This window comes from Leiobunum rupestre, chromosome 2 (assembly GCF_980474605.1).
Source record: "Leiobunum rupestre chromosome 2, qqLeiRupe1.1.hap1, whole genome shotgun sequence".
NCBI classification, from domain to species: Eukaryota; Metazoa; Arthropoda; class Arachnida; order Opiliones; family Sclerosomatidae; genus Leiobunum; species Leiobunum rupestre.
In genome coordinates, this window is record NC_143385.1 from 36913703 (window position 1) to 36933672 (window position 19970).

Below are 19970 nucleotides of genomic sequence, written 5' to 3' on the forward strand. Positions count from 1 at the left end.
GCCATGAACGTTATTAGAAACGTCATCCGCCACGAAGACTATGAACGTTGTCTTTTTAAACAAGAAACCATGTCAGCCGAGATGATGCGTATAGCTAGTTTCAAGCATGAGCTATTTACTTTAAATACTAGAAAACTTTGTTTATCACCAAATGATGATAAGAGGTATATTCTACCCGGTGGGGTTCGTACCTTAGCGCACGGTCATAAAGATATTGAAAAATGATAATGAATGCTTGTATTTATGAATATGTAAAAACTGCTATTGCTATAAATTGTAAAAATTCTTTTATTGAATACATTTTGCAGATAAACTCTTTAATCATTTTATCGTTTACATTTTTATCTTTCTTAAACCTAGACACAATGTTATGCATTTCTATTCCTTTACACCTGTTTATAGCAAAATAGATACAGAATGCTCCACACGTATTACTAGAATTACTCTGTAATTGATTAGAATTAAAAGTAACAGTTTTACTGTTTCGTTCAATAAAGTCATTAAATTTAAAATAATCTGGCGGGTTTCCAAAGGAATCCATGAATTCACTATTTTTAAGTTTAGAAAAATATATTAGAACCCAGTGTTCTCCAGGTTCAGCACTCGTATCGGTATTTACAACAAATAGAGAAGGGAATATTTTTACATATTTAGGTAGCTTGTCAGCCGCGACCACGCATCGAAATATACTTTTAGTACTTAAATCTTTTTCAAGAATTTTAGTTATCTGTAGCGAATCCATTAATAACTGTAATCGAAAATCACGGTTCGATTTTTATCAATTTCAATCAAATTTTGAAACTCAGCGTAAATTAGAATGGAAATCGTCTCCGGTAACGGTTTTGCAAATTTTAATTCTAATCTCAGGTTTCTGTTTTTACAAGATGCAAGTGATTAGCGTTGTTATTAAGATCCAAGTTATCCAAAATCAAAAAGCAGGCTTTAATTTTCTATTTAGTTTTAAAATAACGAAAACTATTCAGTTTTTTAAAAGAATCTCCCAAATTATTCTAACTTTTAACAAAATATCCCCAATTATAATAACTTTTAACCAGGGATAAAAATGAAACGATTCAAAATATCTACAAAACTCATTTTTCATAAATAGACATTAGTTTTAAAATTAAGTTGGCTTATGATAAAAATTAGAATAATTTAGGAAATTCTGTTAAAAATTAGTAATTTTAATATTTTATATTTTTATACTTTTTATTTTGTTTCATTTTATTTTATATTTTTTTATTTCATATTTTATTTTATATTTTATTTAACAGGTCTTAATCCAATCAATGACATACAATATTATCCCTTTACTTTTCTGCTCCCTTATAGCTTTAACAGCCACTTTAGTATGTACGCAGTTAATGATACTAAAATGGAGCTCAAAATAACACTTCAAAACACTCGTGACATTTGTCAAATATTCCCTAACGTAGTTAAAAAATAAAGTGTATTTCATATCGCTATTTAAAACACTTGACATAAAGATAAGCAGAGATAATAATTATTAATTTAATTAAACTCATTTATAAATTTTATAAATTAATTTGAAATATCGTAAAGCCGATAAAAATAATATAAATTTATTACAAATCACCCATTTTAGGGATAAAAATGAAACGATTCAAAATATCTACAAACTTCAATTTTCATAAATAGACAATAGTTTTAAAATTAAGTTGGCTTATGATAAAAATTAGAATAATTTAGGAAATTCTGTTAAAAATTAGTAATTTTAATATTTTTATATTTTATATTTTATTTTATTTCATATTTTATTTAATATTTTATATAACAGGTCTTAAGCCAATCAATGACATACAATATTATCCCTTTACTTCTCTGCTCCCTTCCAACTATCTTGCAATATTTTCAATCCAATTGTATTTGGTTTTATATCTTTAACTTTATTTCTCAGTACAATTTCCCTTTGACAAGCTTCTTCTAACTTCAATTCCCACTTTTTAAATGCTTTTCCATTTCGTCCAAATGCTCTTTTATTTCTTGCATATCTAACCACGTCCTATTATACTCTTCCACTATTTCACTAACTTCCTCCAATGAATGGAAATCCATATGACTATAAGTAACAGAACACAATAAATATAAAACGTCCAGCAATGTTAAAAGTTAGGTCACCAGAAAGACCCTTTCCTCTTGTTGTTTCTATTTCAGTGGAAACGAAACTTGGACTTCAAGACGCCCGCGTCTTTTACGTTTATATGGATTATTCATGACGGTTCAATTTTGATTTTATAAATGGGCACGTATAGTAGGGAGCTGGATCGAGAGTGTGGGGGATAAAAAATTAATATAGTTGAAAATATTATTATAAATAAATACCGATTCAATATACGAACGAAAATTAATTATTAATTTAATTAATCTCATTTATAAATTTTATAAATTAACTTGAAATATCGTAAAGCCAATAAAAATAATATAAATTTCCTACAAATCACCCATTTTAGGGATAAAAATGAAACGATTCAAAATATCTACAAACTTCAATTTTCATAAATAGACAATAGTTTTAAAATTAAGTTGGCTTATGATAAAAATTAGAATAATTTAGGAAATTCTGTTAAAAATTAGTAATTTTAATATTTTTATATTTTATATTTTATTTCATATTTTATTTTATATTTTATTTAACAGGTCTTAATCCAATCAATGACATACAATATTATCCCTTTACTTTTCTGCTCCCTTCCAGCTTTAACAGCCACTTTAGTATGTACGCAGTTAATGATACTAAAATGGAGCTCAAAATAACACTTCAAAACACTCGTGACATTTGTCAAATATTCCCTAACGTAGTTAAAAAATAAAGTGTATTTCATATCGCTATTTAAAACACTTGACAGAAAGATAAGCAGAGATAATAATTATTAATTAAATTAAACTCATTTATAAATTTTATAAATTAATTTGAAATATCGTAAAGCCGATAAAAATAATATAAATTTATTACAAATCACCCATTTTAGGGATAAAAATGAAACGATTCAAAATATCTACAAACTTCAATTTTCATAAATAGACAATAGTTTTAAAATTAAGTTGGCTTATGATAAAAATTAGAATAATTTAGGAAATTCTGTAAAAAATTAGTAATTTTAATATTTTTATATTTTATATTTTATTTTATTTCATATTTTATTTAATATTTTATATAACAGGTCTTAAGCCAATCAATGACATACAATATTATCCCTTTACTTCTCTGCTCCCTTCCAACTATCTTGCAATATTTTCAATCCAATTGTATTTGGTTTTATATCTTTAACTTTATTTCTCAGTACAATTTCCCTTTGACAAGCTTCTTCTAACTTCAATTCCCACTTTTTAAATGCTTTTCCATTTCGTCCAAATGCTCTTTTATTTCTTGCATATCTAACCACGTCCTATTATACTCTTCCACTATTTCACTAACTTCCTCCAATGAATGGAAATCCATATGACTATAAGTAACAGAACACAATAAATATAAAACGTCCAGCAATGTTAAAAGTTAGGTCACCAGAAAGACCCTTTCCTCTTGTTGTTTCTATTTCAGTGGAAACGAAACTTGGACTTCAAGACGCCCGCGTCTTTTACGTTTATATGGATTATTCATGACGGTTCAATTTTGATTTTATAAATGGGCACGTATAGTAGGGAGCTGGATCGAGAGTGTGGGGGATAAAAAATTAATCTAGTTGAAAATATTATTATAAATAAATACCGATTCAATATACGAACGAAACTTAATTATTAATTTAATTAATCTCATTTATAAATTTTATAAATTAACTTGAAATATCGTAAAGCCAATAAAAATAATATAAATTTCCTACAAATCACCCATGAAACGATTCCAAATTCGTACAAAACTTAATTTTCATAAATAGACAATAGTTTTGAAATTAAGTTGGCTAATGGTAAAAATTAGAATAATTTAGGAAATTCTGTTAAAAATTAGTACAATTGGGGAAAATTGTTTAAAAGTTGGTATAATTTGGAGACTTGTTAATGTTAAAAATATAGAATTAATTAGGATATACTTTTAAAATTGAAGAGCTAGAAAGGCAATTACGAACCAGCTGACGATTAAAAAAAATTAGATTTTTCAATGAACTGTAAAACGCTTCTATAGATGGCAGCCTTGTCTCAAAAATTTATTTTCCTTAAAAGTAGTTATACATTCGATAAGCAGTGACGTTTTAAATAGCGTATGGAATAAGTTAATAATGTATTGAAATGGTGTATGTTAAAACGTTATAGAACAAAGTGTAAAACATATGTTCAGAAAATTAAAAATACTTAATTAATGTACTAAAAGAATTTTTTGTAACAATTCGGAATCACGTGTACAATTACAATACTTGAGAACGATATGTTTCTCATACTTAAAATATTCGTTTGAAATACTCGTGAGATAGGTTCAACAAGTGCCAAGCATATTTAAGTACTACAATGATATTAAAATGAAGTTTAAAAATATTTCCATTCTACTTTAACAACGAATATTCCATGACGTCAAAACACTCTTAAATTCCAATTAACCACGCCTACCAGGGAATCTGCGCGCGCGCCGCCTAGGTTATAACTTTTTACATCATTTCAACTTATTCCGTACGATAAAACGTGATAAGATATACTTTCAAGTGTCACTCGAGATAAGCGTAGATAAATAAACAAGTTGGCCTGGACATAATATGTTGATATATGAGAAAACAAATCGTCGCGAGAATATATAAATACATTGACTTTTCAACGATTTTACCCCCATTTCACCCCTTAAATCCCGGACCCCGATCCCGAACCCAAACCCGAACCCGGGTTTGACGACACACCCTCACTTTCTTTCTACTAAAATGTCTTAAATGATAGGTACCCCTATATGTAACGAAAATGGCTAAGCCTTGGTATATCCATGTCATAATATTTAAATAAAACTATATCTAATTGGTTGTAAATAAAAATTAAACTTACCACAAATTATTTTTTCTTTTTCCATGTTTATTAAATATAGTTTAACAAACTATGAATCGTTATGGTTTAGAAAAACACAAAAAATTTAAACACATCGACCTAAACGCAAAGATATACGGAGAAAACGCGTTGAAAACGAAAATTCGTCTGCAGCTACACCGACGTGCGATGTCACCCGAAAAACCATATGGCGTCATACAAAAATGGGAGGTAACCTCGAAAATCCCGTATAGGCTAGTCGAACCACAACCAGTAACAAAGCGAAAGGCAGACTTGAATTATCCCGTGCCGCCTTTCTCTTCGCCCGGTTCACCATATACTTGGTACCCTTACTGACTACGCAAAGTAAGCAAAAGCCACTATCAAAGCGAAAGGTCGCAGCTTCTCTCCGCAAGGGGTATTTAAGGGGGGTTTGGGGGTTCAAACCCCCCTGAAATGCTGATGACTGGGGTGGATGCCTAATTAAAATCAGTGAAACTTCCGTCAGCACCCCCCCTTGAAATTTTCCCTCAAAACCGCCCCTGAAATAAAATCCTAGATACGCCTTTGTCTCTCCGTCCCGCGCTGTCTTGACATAAACCGTGTAGGGAGAGATTAACCTTTTAACACAAGTGCGAAATCCGATTCGAAACTCCAAAAACATACTCAACGACAAAAATATACTCAACGACCTAGTATTAAGGCTAAGCGCAACGACCACGGGTTATACACAGAGAAATTACCTTCGGCAATGTCACGTTAGACCCGAATTCTAAAATATACTCAATGACCTAGTATTAAGGTGAAGCGCTAGGTATACCTTCGGTGTGTACCTCCGTGTACCTTCGGCGATTTCACGTTAGAGTCGCGAATGAATGTCAGAAAAAAATGCGATGAAAGCGTCTTAAGAGTTATATTATGTAGATTAGTAAAGGTCTATCCACTTCTGTCAGTTAATTTTCGGTTTTAACTAACTTGATGAATTTTATTTGAAAAGTTAGTTTCATTGATATTTAGCGCAATTTACCGAAAAAGTTTTCGAAATAGCTACAGCCGGCTTTATCTTAAACTTAATTGCAAATTGTTACTTCATAAGAAATAAAATAAGATTTTTGAAAAGCTGTTATTAATTCATTCTAATAAGTTCCTATAACGCATAACCCCGCTTAATAACTGCGCATTTTACGTCTCTGTATGGTCCCTTGTTTCTAATATGTTAAATATTATTTTTAATGAACTCAGTAATATAAATAATAATTAATTCAAGAGATAGTGTCAGAATTTTCTACGTACATGAAGTTTTTTCATCAATAATTTAAAAATATAGTAAAGAAAAATATAGCTATAAAACATTTCGTATAAATATAAATATTCACGATTAATTTAAAACTTTAAAATAGAAAGATAGCGTAACTTTTTTTATCACATACTGTCTACGTCATAGATAGGTTGATGTTTATTGGTTGCTACTAGAGCGAGCTGGAAATATAATTTTTAGGGGATTACAGGAGTAATTTTTACTCCCATCGCTTTCTTTTGATCCGAGTTTCCCGCTTTCGCACGCTTTAAGACCCTCATTCGATGGAAAGTAATGGAAAGATAAGACTTTTTGTTGTTATTATTACTGCAGGAAGGAACTGCACTACACTATGGCGCCTACGGTCTTCGGTGCTTTCGGTGGCATATTTCCGTAGAATATAGATATTGTTAGAATGACTACCTATAAGAAATAATGATATAATTTATAAACAATACCTTGTTATCGATTTTTTTTTTTTTTCAATTTTAACACGTAGCCGGCTCGTGAAGTCGTGATTCGAGAATCTCGAACCGCGTGGTCCGCGAGAAGAAAGTCAAAAAACGCGCTTACAAATCCTCTACGCGATAGTAGAAAAAGACTACTGGAAATTCCCCGCCGCTCGAGCGCGCCGAAATCTACCAAACTCGTGACGTCAACAATCTGTGAAGTTTTGCGCGGCTATTGAAATACCATTATTTTACATTAAAATATAAAACTAAATACTAATTGAAAGTGCTAATATGTATATATATTCTGATTCAGGTTTTAAAAATCTATCATAACGTGTAAGCCAAAGAACAAAATTTTAAATTAATCTGAGTTGGCACTATCTTTAAGTAATGTATCTCCTTACATTCGTTAAACAAGCTCGCATACTTTATCTTACATTGATCAGCAAACTTCTACCGCCGTTGAGTTTATCTATAATAGGGTTTAAATGAAAATAACAATTACACATTGATGTGTTACATGATTTAAGTGATAAGAAAATCGTTAGTTTTATTTTCACAATAATTAATAATTGTTTAATATTTATTTATCTACTTTTATTCAGAAGGGTTAAAAATTTTATTAGTATATGACTTAATAGTAAAAGAAATGTAGTAAACAATATTCCACTGGCTATGCTGGTTCTTCATTATGTAATTTTTCTCAGAAGAAGGAAACAAACTTTATTTGGTAAATAAATTGACAAGCATCGATTTTAAGTAGATAAGGTTCTTGAGGTCCTTCAAAGCGGCTGATATACCTCAGTAAACCATCCGATCTAAGCCACGACTACCTGGTCAAAAAAGGGAAAAGTGACTCACCTAAGATTCTTGGTCCATGTTATTCATAAGATAAGGCAACAAAATGGTTAACCAGTGATTTTCAAAATTGATCTTTTATCTGAAAATTGAAAGAGCCTATTGTAAAATAATAAACGATTTGTAGTCATCGTAAAACCTCCTTTATATATGTTTTAAAATATAATCAGAATTATTGAATTAATAATAAATTATTTAAAAGTTCTCCTAACTTACACTTTTTATAAAAAAAAACTGATAAATTTTATGACCTACTGAAATAAACGATGAGCTTAATAAATGGAGGCTAACGCAAACAACAAATAATAAAAATTGTTGATGCATTGATCTTAATGATTACTTTACTAAATTAAGCTAAACGTTATTTTGCTTCTTGTGTATAAAACCATTTTTATTAATGCAAAATTTATTTAAAATATCAAACATCTAGCGACGACAAGTTTCGCGTCCTGTTCAGGTCTCTAATAGGATAAATATTAAAAGAGTTATAATAATTACGAACTATGTTAATCTGATCCTATAATATTTACCGCAGAGTTCCAAAGATGGGCATTTTACCTTCATTTTACTATCCGAAAATTTCCTTCGCACTGCGAGGTTTGGCAAACTCCCTTTCGAACCTTCATACCCGAAGAGAAGACTAGAACCCCAGCTGCCAAAACCTTCCCTGTGCGAAGGAAATGTGAAGGAAGCTCCGTCTTCACTGCGCGAAAACCTCTAGGGGATCTTCAGAGTAAAATTGCCTTTGTTTGAATAGGTCCGACGGATTCAAAATGACCGTTTCTTCACTAGAAGGAATATTTTGATTGTTTGAGTAAAAAAATTATCAACTGACGGGCACAAACTAAAAATCATTATATTGTTGACTAGATTAAAGGTTGCTCGGGCGACAAACGATCGAAGGTTGATATTGATAATAAATTTTTATTTTATTTATTTCAATATTATTCTTATTTTTTAAATTAAGGAGTTGATAAAATGAAATTATTAATTAAACACTTCTCTAGTCAACTTTCGTTTGAATTTCTTCTGACCAGGTCTGACTACACTTCGACGTTTGTCGATTGAAGATCTTCACAGTTCAATAACGTCGTACTGCCAAAAATATCAGTTATATTATATATACATACATAAGAAAGAGCTTTGGCCAAGTTCACCGTGTGTTATAACAGTTGTGTAGTCAGAAGGGCACAAGGTTCAGTGATGCACCAGTACTGTGTCATAACTAAGGACCCGCAGACCCCGCGACAGCGGGAAGCCCTTGAGGTTTAGGGTCCCTTTTCAATTCAATTAACGGCGAAAAGGGATAATTTGTGATTTTTTTTTCAAATCTAACGATTACTAGGGGCCCTTACCGACATGCGAGCGCGGGGGGGGGGGGGCAAGATCTGCCATTAAGCCACTGACTCTCCGAAATGTATTGACATTTGAATAAAATGGTTTTATTTTTAGTCATTTGCGTGCTCACTCCAAAATAAAACCGAAAGGATATACGGCATTGCCCCTTTCAAAAATTTTACACGGCAGGAAATATGTTTGCCACCTCCAAAACTTTATTCTGATAAATTATATATAAAAATTCCATAATTTTTATCGATGAATATTTTTATAGCACCTTTGATAATAACTAATATCCATTTTTGATAGTCTGCATGACTGACGTAAAAGATGCTAAATAATAATTCACTAAACGAAACGTTAGATTCATACAGTACACCATAGATGGGGTAAAGATAGGTTCTTCCTCTCGTATTTCGAAGCATGATACGGTAATTAGAACCCTCTATTTTTCAATGTTTATATGGTTTTTAGTCGTACAACGCGATATAACTTGCCCTTGAAATTTTACTTTTGAAATTCTATGGTGTAGCTAAGCGTTGCCATACTTAATCATGACCTAACCAAATTGTCTGTTTGGATAAAATTATTTGGTTTGGTTTCTTCTACCTCATACATTAAGACATGGACAGAAGAGCTGTCAACCTTTTTTCCACTCGGAGGAGTCATGTTTTTACCTTTTTAGAGGGCAGCTCCACTCAAGGTCAACACTTTATCTCTTTTCAAATTCACGTGTTTACGCGTCTTCTGATTCCAGGTCTGTTACTCAGCCTTCTACATCACTGGTTCGGAAAATGCTAGCCTTCTCAAAGTTACAGCTGACGTCACCTGGTTCGGCCAATATGCATTTTTTTCGTACGTGAGACCCCTTGGCGTAGCGGGCGTCTTCTTGCCGCCATTTACACGTCTTACAAGGATGCTGGCGCGTTCATATTCCACCTACTTCGCCGCCCTTTCTATCCTCGTTAACCGAAACTAGAGTAGGTGGCAGTGTGGGAAATAAGGATGTTTTTGAAAGTGGGCACGTGACCTTGACCAACGGGGTCTCGGTCGAGAAACAGTTTGAAAGAATTATTAGATTGCTTCAAAAATTCGTATGTTGCTGACGTCACCCAGATGAGATCCCATTGATTTTCAATATGATCTCGTATCTCAGTGACGTCACGATTTTCGTTAGCAACGAAGTAGCCAGCCTTTGCCCTTAGCAACCACAGCGTATCGAGGCAACCTTTTATTATTTAAATTTACTAATCTTGGACCAGTGAATACCGTCTGCTACATTAGAATATCGTGTTTAACTCTTAAACGTTTTCAATAGGGTGAATTCAAATTGAAGTGTACAAACTTATAACTGAGTATTTTACAAATTACTAACAAAAATATAAAACACCTCGAATTAACTAACTCCCCTTCGATTTAATTAATAAACTGCTCCGAGCAATTTTTAAACTGGTCATTTGCCCACTGCCACCGACTCTTTTCCCACGTTGCTAGGTGGCGCAGCGATGCTGTAGTTATAGCGTTTGTTAAGGGGGTACACTGCGTATCAGTCGTCTGTTAAGCCTATGCTTAGGCATTACTCTAGTGATTGTTATGAAATAATTATTTAATATTTCGGTCAGTAGACGGCTACAATTCGTAGAATTTACTCTACGCACGGGGAAGCAGGAAAAAAACATTCTAAGCATTTAAGAATAGAGAGAGGTACTTTGTAAATTTCTCGGCCAGCCTTTAGATAACTAAATTAAAAAAGAACCTAATTGAAGTTATTAGAGAGCTTTATTGCAACGGTCAGCCGACTGTCAGTAAACAGGCCCGAGACCAGTATACCGCCGACAGTTATTTGAACAGTCGGCCAATTGTAATTTTTACCGTCTACAAACTTTGGACTCTTACCCGACACATGGACTCTTAACCAACTGTATTTCGCTGCCTATATGCTACTTAGGGAGTGGTTAAAAATGGTCAGTTTGAGTTGGGAGTGGTCAAGATAGTATTACAGTCGTTGACACTCTAATTGACCGTTATATTAGATCTGGGTAGGTCTACCAGTTTCCAAATGTTACTATTAATTTACTACTACTGTGAATCTAGTATAACTGACCGCTTGGAGTACGCTACTATTGAATTTGTGGGAAGATATGAATTAAGGAAATATATTTGGCCATACTAATAGACTAATTTTTATTATTACTAGACAAATAACTGGAAATACTTCCGCGACATAAAAATGGTTAAAACATGTACATTAAACTACTAATAAACCTCTAAAGCTAAGCCCCATTTAGATGCCATTTTCACCTGACCTAATTTTTGTGCCACCTGCCATGATATTAAATCTTAGGTTTAAACTTATTACTTATCACAAGTCCTTTCACTATGATACGAAGTCCATCGAGGGGGTGGCCAAACCCAGTACGGTGAAAGGACTACGTTGTGTTCGGGAGGTTGACCTCTTAGGCGACGCTCCGAGAGTTGTGAGTTTTTTCGTCTAGCGAGAAACAACGAAGATTCTTGGAGCGAAGCCATCTGGATGTTGATGACCATGTGATGGTTATTCTTAATACCCGAATAAAGATTTTCCGACAGATGAAATGAGCATATTCGAGCTCAGTTAAATCTTGGTTAAAACTATAGAATTTCCAAGTTCGGTGTTTAATCCTAATTTTACGTTATATACCCATTTTTACCTTACAATAGTAAAAAATGGTCAGGGTATGATGGTAACCTCCGACTTCGAACAGGTTTGGGCTGGATACTGAGCTTCGGCAAACTGGCCGCCTCGGTGGATTGGGTAGCCTGCTGTGGGGCGGCGGGCCTTCGTATGAGAGCACGGCGGTCCGGTTTCTTGGCCTTTTGGGGTCCCACCAGGATCTCTGGTGCCAGCTGTGCCAGGTTACTTGGGCTTCTGTGTGCCCGTCGTTCCCCTTTAGGAGCTCTCTCCAAAGGGTTAGACTCCTTACCTACGTAGGTAGGGTGTCGGCGGCAGTTGCTACAGCATCCATTCTAAATCCCACTACTGTGTGCGAAGTGGGGATTGGTCCGCCCATTGCTGCACCTTCTACTGGGTTGAGTGGCTTGCGTCAAAGGTGCAACCATCAGTAGTAGGGTCCTGCTATCCATGCTGGATTTGTCACATGTCCGGGCTGGGAGAACGCTGGCGTAGGGCCATATGGTGTGGTGTCTGTTACGAGGTACACCGGGCTATACATTCTGACACACTGCTGCGGGCCCCAGCAAACCTCTTCACGGCCCTGGTTTTGTTCATTGGAACCAATTTTCAAATTGTAATAATTTTTCAGTGATATAGAATTTTAAGTATTCATCAACCAAAAGAGGGCGTCCCGAATTACTGGTCAGCATAACGTTTTTTCGACTTTCGTTAATTGATGAAAATTAGTACCAATAAATACGCCCTAAAGGTTGTTTTAATAGTAAATTATCTCGCCTCTCTTATATATACATACCAGTTTAATGGTAAATTATAAATAATTTTAACTAAAGCTTATTCCCAAACCATCTGTAGTGCCATGTAATTTTTTTGGTAGATTGTAAACTAAGGAAAGTGCGCCTCCTAAGCATATTGTTCGTCTTCTAACAAATTCAATTTTCAAGTGAGCCGTTTGAAATTTCTTCTGCGTCTCCAGGAAGAGTGTTTCTTTACGTTGCGGCTTTTATTTTCCACGTTTATGTTGAATATTGATTTTTATGTTTTTTTTTTAAATTGTCCCGAATTGCCAGTGTCCCGAATTATCAGCTTCCACCCTAGTAATCGTTTTAAATTTTCACGAAAATTTATATATTTTTTCATTTTGAAAAACAAATTATTGGTCACCGGCAGACAATGTTTTAATGAAAAGGTAAAAGAGCAGACTCTGAAAGGTTAGAATTTACTTCGTATGTCTAAAATCCGCCTATTTTTCACTAAAATATGAGGTCATGAAAAAAACAAGTTGGTCGTAGGAAATACACTTCTACTCTCACTTTCTCATAGACCCCGAAAAATTCCGAAATGAAAACAATTACTAGTCATCGAATACCCCTAAACATTTCGCACTACAATAAATGGTTTTTTGTTCATCGCTTTATGCAGTAAAATATACGACCAATTTTGAGCCATGTTGCGGTGTCGAAATTCGCGATTTGACGAGAAAATCATTCAATGGAAACTTACTGGAGCAAAATGGTGAACAATCACTTCCCTTACGTCATAGCGTCGTGTTAAGGGAAGACGACGAAGCAGAGGACATTAGGGCCTAAGGAAAGTGCGGGTTTTTTTCACCCACTGACTTTCGGGATTACATTTAAAGTAAGCATTCTAGTTACTAAAAAGGTGCAACATACCTTAGTTGCACTACTGAATGTTTGTCATAACACTTTTATACAGTCACAAAACCACAAATAACGGGCACGCTGTGTAGGTGGGCCCCAAATAATTCCAGAAACAAATATGATCAGAAAGGACTCGAGAATTGTTTAACGGGTGGCTCAAATAAATTGAGTTACGCCTATGCTTAAATAAATTATTTCCCACTATATCGTACTGTCGCTTGAAACATAAATGTTATCCTCAAACGAATTTTAGTTTGAATAAAGTTATGTTCTATCGCTAAAGCTGAAGTTTCGTATTTAGAAGCTTGCTCGTAACTTCATCTTTAAACATTTCTTCAAATGAAAGCTTTCCAAACAATTTATCGCGAATTTTTATTGATTGAACGGAATTTAAAACAGGGTTTTCTGAAATATGTTCGGAAGATTTTTTACTAATATCAATAAAATCTCATGTCTTTCAGAAAAATGTTCGATAAAAACTACTAGTGAATTCAATGATAATTTTTTTAACTTGAAACTTTCCGACGAATACGCTAGATTCGTTTTCGTGTTTCGAAACCTTAAACTGGTGAAGGCTAGTAGTTTTTTATACTTGCAATATGATTATTTAGCGAAGAAAATCTGGTGAAGGTAATTTTTTCTTCAAAGGCAGTCCGTGAAGCGAAGATGCCCACCTATGCAGAGTTCAAAAAAGAGCCTCAAAACAAACCTTAATAGCGTGTTCTCAACTGGTTTCACAATTGATCGAAATTGCGACACAAGTAATAAAAAAGTGTAAAAGCTAGTAAAAATAATGACCCGTTTCCTAAATGCCGTGGACGGCTATCGACATTAGTTATAAATATAACGAAATATTAAAATAATAAACGGGTTTGGCGAACTTGTTAACGAAATACTAGGTAGTTAATTTTCCGGGAAAATAAAATGTGGAAAAATTTCCAGAAAAGGGTTTTTAACTTTTTATCGGTATAAGATGTTCAATATCAGTAAAAAAAATACAAATCATTAATAGTGTTACAAATGCCGCTTTATTTTAGTTTTCAAACAATATATTAAACTTATCATAGAATTAATTTTTTTCCGGAAAAATACTTTAAATTTTCTGCGGAAACTTTTTTACACTACAAAATATCTTTTTCTTGGGAGATAAATTATTTGTATTTTTTACATTTCCAATAGAGAATACACAGTAGTAAATATTATTAGGAAATGTTATCCAAAAATATTGTATATGACATTTTTAAAATTACAGAAATGTATAATAAATCTTTCATGTGATAACAATCTAACTAGACGTTAAAATTATAGATAAATTCGCCAGCTGATTGTAAATTAGTAGTTTCTATATTCCAACTTTAAATGTAAAATATACATAATGTATGGTTATAAATTTAAATAACATATTTTCTAGATTGTATACTTTTGTAAAGTTACTATACAAAGCGTTTCTGGGCGTACGGCCAGGGCATTTGATCATAAACTGTTCAATTGAAGATTTTAGAAATTATTTTGGGTGAATTGCTGTGTAATTTGTTAATTGATAAAAAAATTGTTATTTAAAAAAATATATTTTGACGTAAGAAAAACGTTTCTACGAGAAGGTTATAAAGCGTACTCTTGAAACTACAAATAAAATTTGTATCAACGGAAAAGGATAATTTTTACTAACATATTACGTTATGAACAAAAACAAGTTGCACTACCAAAAAAGATTTCGTGAAGCCATTTCTAAGCAAAACACTATTCAGTATACATAGAATAAGTTCAATCAAACAATTTGACATTTATGACCTACTAGATACATCAGCACATCCAATTTGTTCATGAATAAAAAATATAAAGGAAATTAAAATAAATATTAAAGGTCAAAATAATATATAACTTTTTCTGCGATGCCGATCTCGGCATGACTAACAATATTTTGAAAGGACCTTTTTTACCCTATTCGGAATCCTGAGTTAGTAAGTGATGATAATTATCTGGTTTCAGTCCTCAACAGTGTGTCAGAATTAATAGCCTGGTGAAACTAGTTACTTGGGCCATACCACCGGAGTCCTATCATTATAGTGCCCTACGCCAGCGTCCCCTTAGCCCGGACAGGTGACAAATTCAGCATGAATAGTAGTGTCCCACTGTGTTAAGGGGTTTTCCCTTGCGCTCTTCGTTTTCCCCTTCCACCAAAACTTGTCGAGGTCACGGTTATAGTTAGTATAGGGAGCTGTTGGCTCGCGTGGCATGAAGGGCTGGCGCCCGAATTAAATGCTTTAAAAGTCGCTGGATAACTTAGGCTTAAGATGTTGCCTTTGTGTATTAGCCTAGCTGATTATTACTTTCGGCACAAGCCACTCAACCCAGCAGAAGGTGCAGCACTGGTTGGACCAATTCAAACTTCGCACACAGCAGTGGGATTAACAGTGGATGCTATAGCAACTACAGCCGACACCCGACCTACGTAGGTAAAGAGTCAAACCCTTTGGAGATAGAGAGTCCCACCGGAAGTTTTTCATGACACGAGTCATGCTGGTACTCCAGGAAAAGCCGATGCTGGCAACAAAACGGAGGGATTTTCGTTGAATGGTTTCAACGGAGTGCATTCCACCCCTTTGGAGAGAGCTCCTAAAGGGGAACGACGCGACGGGCACACAGCGGTCCACAGAACCCGGCACAGCTGGCACCGGGAATCCCGGTGTGACTCCAAAAGGCCGGGAAACAGGACCACCGTGCCATCATACGGAGGCCCGCCTACCCACAGCGGGCTACCCAATCAGCCGAGGCGGCCAGTTTGCACGGACCCTCTCCGTTAGCCTGAGCTGAAGCTCAGTTTCCAGCCCAAACTTGACCGAAGTCGGAGGTGGAGATGTGTCAGAATTCATAGCCCGGTGTACCGTTAAGATTTAAACCACAACACCGGAAGTCTATCATCATAGTGCCCGGACAGGTGACAAATCCAGCATGGGTAATAGTACCCCAGGTAGCACGAGCACGTGTATATTAGGTTGATATTTAGTATTCATCGTTTATATTCCGTGTTGAGTAAAATATATTATACGTCGTTTCAACGTGTTGAGTTAATATATAAGACACTTATTCAGTCATGTGTTTCACTACACGTGTTTCCTACGTATAGATTTGGTATACAGGGTCTTTTTTTTTGCTCGGAAAAGTGTTTTTTTTCAAAAATTATTTATAGTACCGATTTCAAATTTGGAAGGTCAATTCTCTATACCGGGGGACATCAGTTTGAGAAATTTGAGCGTTTTCGGTAATGTTTTTCACCAATTTTGAAAAATTATTTTTCGACCACTAGGTGCGAGATAAAAAAATTCTATTATAAAGTTGTAGGCCGTCATCGAAAACCCTTAAAAATTGTTCACTCGACGAAAAACAACTTATTTATCAGTGAAAATTCGAGCTTGAAAAATTTACAAGTTGGTGAAGCCAAATTACGATTGTTTGAAACGATAATTGAAAAGGGAACAAGTCTAATACAAACGTAGTAGAGTTTTCACACTTGAAAAAATGTACACGTTTGGTTTTTAAATGCAGATATTTTATTCACATAAATTTTTACAAAACATTTTCAATAATATCACCATTGGCTGCAACACAGGTTTGTGCGCGGACAATTAAGTTCTCAAACGCTTTCTCTACCATTTCTGGTGTGACGTCTCGGCAAGCACTGATTATTCGTCTAATGAGTTCCTCCCTAGTTTCAATTAAAGCGTATACCTTTGCTTTAACGAATCCCCAGAGAAAATAATCCAGCGGTGTTAGGTCAGGTGACCTTGCTGGCCAATGCACTGGACCATTTCTCCCTATCCACCTTTCAGGAAACTCGTTGTTGAGGTGCTCAGTTACTTGCCGGGAAAAATGCGGAGGGGCGCCATCTTGCTGAAACCACAACTGACGTCTTTCAGCCAATGGAAGGTCGTCGATTGCGTCACTCAGTTCGTTCTGTAGAAAATGTAAATACCTTTGGCCGTTGAGGTTCGTCGGCAGGAAAAAGGGACCAATCAAACGGTTTCCAACAAGTCCAACCCAAACATTGACCCGTTCAAATTGAACCTGGTGATGATATTCAAAACCCCAATGTGGGTTGATGTCAGACCAAAGATGGCTGTTTTGATGATTAAAGGGCCCATCTCTAGAAAATGACGCTTCGTCGGAGAACAAAACATGGCGCAAAAATTGTCTATCTTCTTGGACAGCATTTAGTAACCAGTTGCTAAATTCATAACGTCTTTGATGGTCTCCGTCAATTAGTCCTTGGTGGAGCGTAGCTCTGTATGGGTGATAGCGATTCTTACGAAGAATTTTCCACACACGATTTGCAGAACAACCCAAATCAGCAGCGGCGTTAGCGCAACTGTGACGAGGATATGCCACAAAGTACGCGAGTACATTGTTCTCGAAGTCTAAATCCGGTTGACCCAATCCGCGAAACCTAGGTTGCAAGTTACCAAATTGATTGAAATCGTGAATTGCTCGTCTTACTGTATTTACAGATGGTGCTCCATTTGGATGTCTTTCTGCGAAGATTTCAGTCACTCTTCTAAGGTTTTGCGCTGCTTCTCCATAGTAAATGGCAACTATCTCGGTACGCTCAGCTACTGAATAACGAGGCATTGTTCGAAATATTATCAAACACTGATAATAATCTCCCAAAGTTTTCCTTTAAATACCCAATGCATGTTTAGGATTGACCTATAGCCTCGTGTTTTTTAAATTCGGTCGTTTCAACTGGATTAGGTAATTCGGTTTCAATTATAGTTTCAAACAATCGTAATTTGGCTTCACCAACTTGTAAATTTTTCAAGCTCGAATTTTCACTGATAAATAAATTGTTTTTCGTCGAGTGAACAATTTTTAAGGGTTTTCGATGACGGCCTACAACTTTATAATAGAATTTTTTTATCTCGCACCTAGTGGTCGAAAAATAATTTTTCAAAATTGGTGAAAAACATTACCGAAAACGCTCAAATTTCTCAAACTGATGTCCCCCGGTATAGAGAATTGACCTTCCAAATTTGAAATCGGTACTATAAATAATTTTTGAAAAAAAACACTTTTCCGAGCAAAAAAAAAGACCCTGTATATATCACTAGATTGGCAGACAGGTAGTTTTTTCGTATATAAATAGTAGATAAATAACTAGGTTGGAAAAGCGTTAAGCATTACGTTGTGCTTACGTAGATATATGCCTAATTTACACGTGCTCCTGCTATACCGGATATATTTGCGAAATATATCAGTAGATTGGTAATTGAGGTTTCAAAAAGTCGACAAATAACCAGTGGCGTAGGCAAGTGAATGGTTCCTTTTAAAACCCTCCCTTGGGCGTATGTTTGACTACGCAAAATTTGTATCACCTTCCTTACCCCTTTTACTTTCACCAGGTATTATTAAGTTTTAAACTTACCAATTATGCAATGCGCTTATTAAGTTTAATCGTACGGTATTAAGCTGGTATTTGCAGTGTAGTGAGGAGTTAATTTTCGTGTATTTAGCGGTTAAATTTCCTTTCTTAAGAGATAATTTCGAGTACATTAATTTTTTATTATTCGTGTGTCAAACGCTTCTTCTTCGTGCACTAATTGGTTATTTTTCATGTAGTAAGGGGTATTTGCCGTGCATTAGTAAGTTACTGTCGTGCATGAATTCGTTATTTTGCGTAAACGTATTATTTAGCTTGTATTAAGCGATATTTTCCGTGTAGTTATTGGTTATTTGGCGTAAATTATGTTCTTTGTTTTCGTTTATTAAGCTGATTATTTTGCGTGCACGAAGAGATTATTTCTAATACATTAAGCTTTTTTCGTGAATAAAGCGGTTTTTTATTTATGGCGTACTGTTTTCCGAAGGATTGTTTGACTTTTAAACGCTGAAAAGGTCTCCATTTCAAGATAAAAATGCCATTTATAAATATATTTTTGAAAACTTCTTTTATCAGGTCTATTAATTAATTAATTAAATGAAATTAACTATAAGTATATCTTTAATTTTAATATATAATTTCATAGCGTATGTCCTTCACATACATTTTGTAAGATAATTGGGCAGAATTATAGAGAATGGAGATCTATTGAAGAGGTATAGAAGTTGTTTTTATTAAATGTTTTTTGATATTCACTAAACTAACTTTTAACGTCTTATGCATTCTGGTCCTAAAGAGAATGAAAGTTAAGATATGCACTATAGAAAAAATTATTTAACAATATAACACTTAATAAATGTAATGTATCCTAAAAACATTATTATATCTATAGTACTAAACTTCACAATTATTGAACGCAAAATAGCTAATTAATGCACAGAAGCTAAGTTATTATTGCACACAAAATTTAACAATTAATGCACGCCAAATAACCGATTGACCTGGATTCACGGAAACTAACCGTAAAATACACAAAAAATAACTCCTTAATACACGCAAAATCGCTGATTAACACGGTTGTTTTCAAACTTAATGCTATTTGAACTTAAAAGGCGCACTTTAATCTAAATGTACGCGTAATTTAATACTTCAAAACTACGTGGTGAAACACGTGCTAACTGGTGACATGATCATCGTTTACCAAACGTGTTTCGTATACGTTTTAGAAACATCGATAAAACACGTAATTTGTACGTGATGGTGCTACCTGGGACCCTACTACTGATGATCGCTGTAACCCGGACGCCTGAATTAAATGCTTTAAGAGTCGCTGGATGACTTAAGCTTAAGGTGGTGCCTTTGT